The sequence below is a fragment of the Prionailurus viverrinus genome, chromosome C2 (assembly GCF_022837055.1).
Source record: "Prionailurus viverrinus isolate Anna chromosome C2, UM_Priviv_1.0, whole genome shotgun sequence".
NCBI classification, from domain to species: Eukaryota; Metazoa; Chordata; class Mammalia; order Carnivora; family Felidae; genus Prionailurus; species Prionailurus viverrinus.
Genome location: NC_062569.1, coordinates 146,895,775 through 146,902,073, shown reverse-complemented (window position 1 = coordinate 146,902,073; position 6,299 = coordinate 146,895,775).

The window sequence follows — 6,299 nt, the reverse complement described above, 5'->3', positions numbered from 1 at the left end:
GTCCTGGTCGAGCAGCTCTGGGCTTTGTGGAAAATGAGTGTTATCAGGAAGATCGTCAGTTGTTTTCTTCCTAACTTGCCCTCCACCCTTCTCCGATGCTCTTAGGATGGGGCTCCCCGCCCCCCCCCCCCCCGTGACTCGGAAACGTTGAGGAGGCTGGCTCTTCTGTGCCTGTTTCAGGAAGTTGACAGTGTCCCGAAGGGACGACCTGCTCAGGTTCGTATCCGTTGCCGACAAGCACCAGATTTGTAACGTGGGGGGACAGGCCTCCACCCCGGGGCAGCCTGAGCGCGTCATCGGCCTGTGTCATGGGTCCAGTGTTCTCCCTGCCTTCTCCACAGACTCCACCGTGGGCAGGACACCTTTGGCCTAGTGCCTTCACGCTTCCTGTCGTGTGTCCTCTCTTCGCAATCAAAGCCAGCACCGCAGTTCGTACCGGGATCGCCCGGGGAAACACGGGGTGTCTCAAGCTCCCAGAAATCCCCAGCAGCGCACCCACGGCTGCTCCAGGATTACCTGGAAAGTGGATCCGGTGGTGGGCATCCGGCCCTCCAGGGCTGCGTAGGGTCCACGGCTCTGCCTCTGAGTGCCAGCGTCCCACGGGCCACAGCTGACCGCTCAGAACGCTGCGGGGAGTTCCATCCGTAAGGTAAACAGGTGCCCGGCCACCGGGGCAGATCAGTTGGGCTGGGGGAGGGGAGGCCAGCCAGGTTCTAGGAAACGGTTCTCTCTTAACTTGGCTCTGAAGTAGACGGTGATCTCACTTCCACAGGCACTGCGGGAGGTGGGAAGGGCTGATCCCAGCCTGAAGCTCAGCCACTACAGACCCACCTCCCTCTCTCTGAAACTGCTGGAAACCACTGGTGATTTTTCTCATTCTGAAGTCTGCCTTGATAATGAATATAGCTACTCGCGCTTTCTTTCAATTAGTGTTAGCATGACGTAGGTCTCTCCATCCCTTCACTTTTCATCCAACTATGTGTTTAAAAGTAGGTTTGTTGTAGACAACAAATAGTTGGGTGCTGTGTTTTGATCTACTCCAACAGTCTCCATCTTTGAATTCATGCACCATTGATGTTCAAAGTGCTAAGTGGTATGTTTGAACCAATACATCTCTCACGTCTATAACTGTTTTCTGTTCATTGTCTTTTGTTTCTTTTTTTGTCTTCCACTCTTTTTTGCCTTCTCTGGTTTCAGTTGAACATTTTATATGGTTCCATTTTGTCTCCTCTCTTAGCATATCACTTATACACCTTCAAAATTTATTTTTTAGTAGTTGCCCTTGAGTTTGCAATATACATTCACCACTGATCCAGATCCTTCCAGCAACCTTCCACCACGCGATGGGCAGTACGAATCCCTCACAGCAACACTTCCCCTCTCTTCACACTGTAGTGTCATATCACTTATCCATAAGCTATTATCACAATACATTGTTGCTATGATTATTCGGTGCGCACTGTTATCCATTAGATCAATCAAGAATAAGAAAAATAAAAATATTTTATTTTACCTTCATTGATTACCTTCCTTCTTCATGCAAATACGAGTCCCTGACCTCTATCACTTTCCTTCCCTCTGAAAAAACTCTTTCGACAATTTTTCCAAGGCAGGTCTAGGGACGACAAATTCCCTCCATTTTTGTTTGTCTGAGAGAGTCTTTCCCTTCACTTGCAAAGGATCATTTGGCCGAGCACCGGATTCTTGGCTGGTGGGTTTCCTTTCAACACTATAAATATTTCGCTCCACTATCTTCTTGCTTGCATGGTTTCTGAACAGAAAGCCAATGTCATTTTTATGCTTTTTCCTCTATGGGTAAGGGGTACCCGCCCCCCGAAATCCTTTCAAGATTTTCTCCATGTCTTTGATTTCCTGCAGTTTGAATATGACATACCAAAGTCCAGTGCTGCTACCACATGTATGCGGCTTTATGACCTCCGTGTTCCTGCAGGATTAGAGTGGGGGATTCCCGAGTGCATGTGTGTGTGCGCGCACGCACACACGCACACACACACGCACACACGCACACACCAAACTACGTCAAGAAATTCTAAATCAGAAAAGAGGCCCCTTCGGCATCTATAAATCTTTCATTTTATGTGAACAAGTTTCCAGACCGTGTTTTATGGGATCCTGGAAACCCAAGCCAGGGTGACCCACAGCTACCCTCTCTATCCCTTGGCTTGGCAAATAAACACTTTGAGTTATGCAGTGTTTTGGGTTTCAACAGCACTGCAAAGTCTGGGGGTGGGTGGGGCGCAGTCCCCAACCTGAGGTTCAGTAATTCACTAGAAGGACTCAGAACTCACGGAAAGCTTTATACTTAGGGTTACAGTTTATTGCAGGGAAAAGGTATGGATTAAAACCAGCCATGGGAAGAGGAGCACAGGGTGGAGTTCAGGAAAGTTCCACCCGAAGAGCTTACAATTGCCCTCCCCCGGTGGAGTCAGGAGAGACGCGGTCTCCCAGCAGAGACGTGTGACAATCTGCCACCAAAGAGTACTGCCAACCAGGAAAGCTCTCTAAACCCTGGAGTCCAGGGTCTTTATCAGGGCTCCTTTGCTTGACCCTCGTTGGCCACCCACGTGATTGACCTCAGTCTCCAGCCCCTCTGGAGGGCAGCTGATATCGAGTGACCCAGAGCCCCTCCCTCCCCAAATCACATTGTTGTAGCTCAAAATCTCCAGACAAACAAACACTCTCCTGCCAGGCACGACATCCGAAGAGCTCAGAGATTCCTCCCAAAGCTGAGGACAAAAGCCAGACCTCTCTTGGGGCAAAGTTGAATTCTTCACCACACAGAAGACGAGATTTCTCTCTCCCCTCAAGGGAACCACACCACACATCCCATCTACTTCTCTGCACTGGGCCTCAATCAGTCTGGACTCACTCAATTCCCAGCCCAGTTGTCTTTTCTGGATCAGACGCCACTCCCACACACTAGTCTAAGTAAGTCCTGAATCCCTGGGGTCCACCAGCGATGCAGGCAGGGGCTGGTGAGAATCGGAGTGTTGTGTACCCCTCTGAAGACTCCCATGTGGATGATATCTAGATGCCTTAAGTATACGACAAATCTGATTCACTTTTTTTTTATTATTGTCTTGGGAATTTGTCATCCAAAGTTAGGTCATGAGCAGATGTAACAGGAGCTTGTAACATTATTTGAGGATATTGTACTCTATTATAGAGGACAGGAAAACAAATGGAGTGCATGAAATTAAAGTGAAATACAGAGAATGAGAAAGCAAGCAGCTTGTGAGACGTAAGCAGAATCCATAAGAAATGTTGGGTGTAGATAATAAGTTACTATCCTGTATGAGATGTTACGTGATTGAGGAGGAGGAGGAGGATGGTCTAGCAAGAGTGCTGCTTGTAGGTAGAAAAGGATGAAAAGACCAAGCCATGGGCATGGGTCATGTCACCTCTGAGTTGATGGTTTTGTCATCCCTGTATGGGCGACCCATCTGTGACACTCAGTGTGTCCCAGCCTGAATCCTTTGTGTTCTGCCCAAGAAATGCAGATAAAACCCATAGCGGTCGAGCAAGCTACCTGGCAAATTACAGCCATGGCCAGGCGCAGTTGTCCCTGCGTCTCGCCAGTCGAACAAGCGTAGGTAGACTCCAGACACCTTCCTCCTGCTGAGCCCCCGTTCAACCTGGGCACCGAACCATCATGGTGGAAGGCTGACGCAGGCTGCAAGAGACAGGACATGTACACGCCACGTAGCCGGGATTCAGGTGGGTGGCCTTTCCACTCACTTGTACACTATCCTGACCGTCGTAACTGCCCGCCCCCCCTTTCTCCCTGCTTCTTGCTGTGAGTTTTAGGTTGATTTAGCAAACCACGGGAGGCCAGCATCTTAATTTGATCTGTGCATTGTCTATTTGGGGACCACTGGAATTGTTTTCAGGGTAGTGTCCACTAGACCAAGGTGATTTCCCTACATGACAGCAAGGATTAAATGTGACAAATTGCTACAAAAGAAAACTGGGCATATCGCTCAGGGCCAGACCCAGCATTTCACTGACCTTTAAGGAAGGAAAGAAGAACACGTGGGCAGGGCTCTTCAGGCTCTGGTGGCAGCAACTGCTCCCTCACAGCCCAGGGGAGGAGGCTGGATAGTCACGTGAATGTTGAATCAGGCAGCTCTCTGCCTTAGTGATTCTCGCATGGGAGGGAAAAATCACCAAGCCAGGATTTGGGTATATATTTTGCTTCATATCAATTAAAACATGAGTATTTTACCTTTTACAAATAAAGTTTATTTATTTTGAGAGGGAGAGCACAAATAAGGAGGGGAGGGGCAGAGAGAGAGGGAGAGAGAGGATCCCTCCGTGCAGAGGCCAACACGGGGCTCAATCCCACCAACTGTGAGATCATGACTTGAGCTGAGATCAAGAGTCAGACGCTTAATCTATTGAGCCACCCAGGTGCCCTGCGAATGTTTTATTTTCTAAAATGAGATAGGGTCACCATGAACATCTGTGACTTGTCCTCAGAGGAGTTCCATTGGAGAGAGGCTCAGGATCCAGGACTAAAGTTCTTCTCTGTCTGGGTGAAGTGACTAAGAAAAAGAACCTGGGGAAAATGATCTTAGGGGAAGAGAGAGCCCCCCTAAAGAGACTTCACTTGGCCTTGGGGGAAACAGTGGGAACGAAGTGGAGGGAATCTAACCCTGGGAAAAAGTTGGTTGCCAGGGCTGGGGATTGGGTTCCAGAACCTTCCTCCCCTCCTCTCATCCTCCCCACACTATCCCCCACCATACTCTTCTCATCTTTTCCTTAATAATCCTCAATAATTCTAAAATTGTCCTAGGAGGGAGTTAGGGCAAGAGATGTGGCCGAAGTCTCTGGGAGAAATGTAAGTGACTAATAAACGTGAAATGCTCCCCATCACTGGTAACTCCAGCAATAGGAATTGCAAACAATACGATTCCTTCGGAGGGTTTGAAACACCTGAAGGAGATGGTCTCTACTCTTTCCGAGTCAGGAGACCTTTAATAACTCCCTGGGTGTGCCTCAAGATGTAAATGATTCTGATTTCAGAGGCTTTATCTCCTTTTTCACGATAGTGACACAATACTATTATACCAACAAAAGCTGCAGGTATTTGGGGATTTAATAAAAGCATGGTGTCCTGGATTTATTGGAATCGTAACTGAAGGCGGTCTTGCGAGATGACAGTCTTTTTTTTCTTTGCCGTTGTTCATGTGGAGATTTCATTTGGAGAAATCAGATCCGACAACCAGCCTTGAGTTTCGCGAGAGGAAATTGTCCCATCTCCATGACGCCCAGGGCCTTCTCTTTCTTTGTCCCATGGACTGTTGCCCCACCCCCACTCTGTCCTGCCCCTTCACATGTCCACTGGAGCCTGGGCAGTAGAACTAATAAGCTATCGAGACCCAGTTGCCTTCTTTGTCAGTAGCTCCTCCTCCTTCCCTGTCCAGAGAAAACTGAGGTTTGGAGGTTCAGCTAAGAGCTTTCTGGCTGGGTCCCCTCTGAAATAAAGCTGAAACTTCTTAGCATCATCTATGAACAGAAATATACAAGATGGAATGTCCACATGTTTTCCCTCACCCTTCACTTGTTGAAGGACAGATTTTTATTCCATAGGCCAGAAGGAATTTCCTCCTCTCTTCCCTCTGTCTCTTGCTATCCACTAGGAAAGAAGATATCAGTTAAGAAACAAACCGGAAGCTTCCAGCACCGCAGAAATGCCGTAGAGCATTTCCCTTGGGCTTTGGTCCATCCACGTCCCACCTCCAAACGTGACAGCTCTACAAAATGTCAGGGAGGCAGATGTGAGGGCCACCTTCCGCGGGGAATCTGGCAGATGCCTTGGAAAGTTCTGCAACGTTCCCAACGAGGTGAAGAGGGGGAAATTCTAGGGTTGTGACCGTTAAGGATTTTGGAACCATTTCCCAGGATTAACACAGGCAGGTCTAGTAGGATTTCACGGACCACCACTGTCGTGACCACTGGGAAAGTACACCAAAACGTTTAAATCAAATAGCAGGACTGCGTGAAACAGAAATGCTGGCAAAACCTCCTATTTGGGGGCTTCTTTTACAAACTCTTCTAACTCACAGTAGCGGCGTGTTTTGCCTCAAGCCTTTGAAACTAACAAGCGGGCAGCAGGGAGGACCACAGACACAGGCTTTGAAATTCCCTTTTTTTTTTTTTAAATTCCCACCTGTGTCTGTCCAGGAGCTGCTTGGCAGCACATGGCTGGGGGCAGGCTGGGCGCCAGAGCGGCATGCCTGTTCCAGCACCAGATTAGGATGTCTGAGAGGCTACTT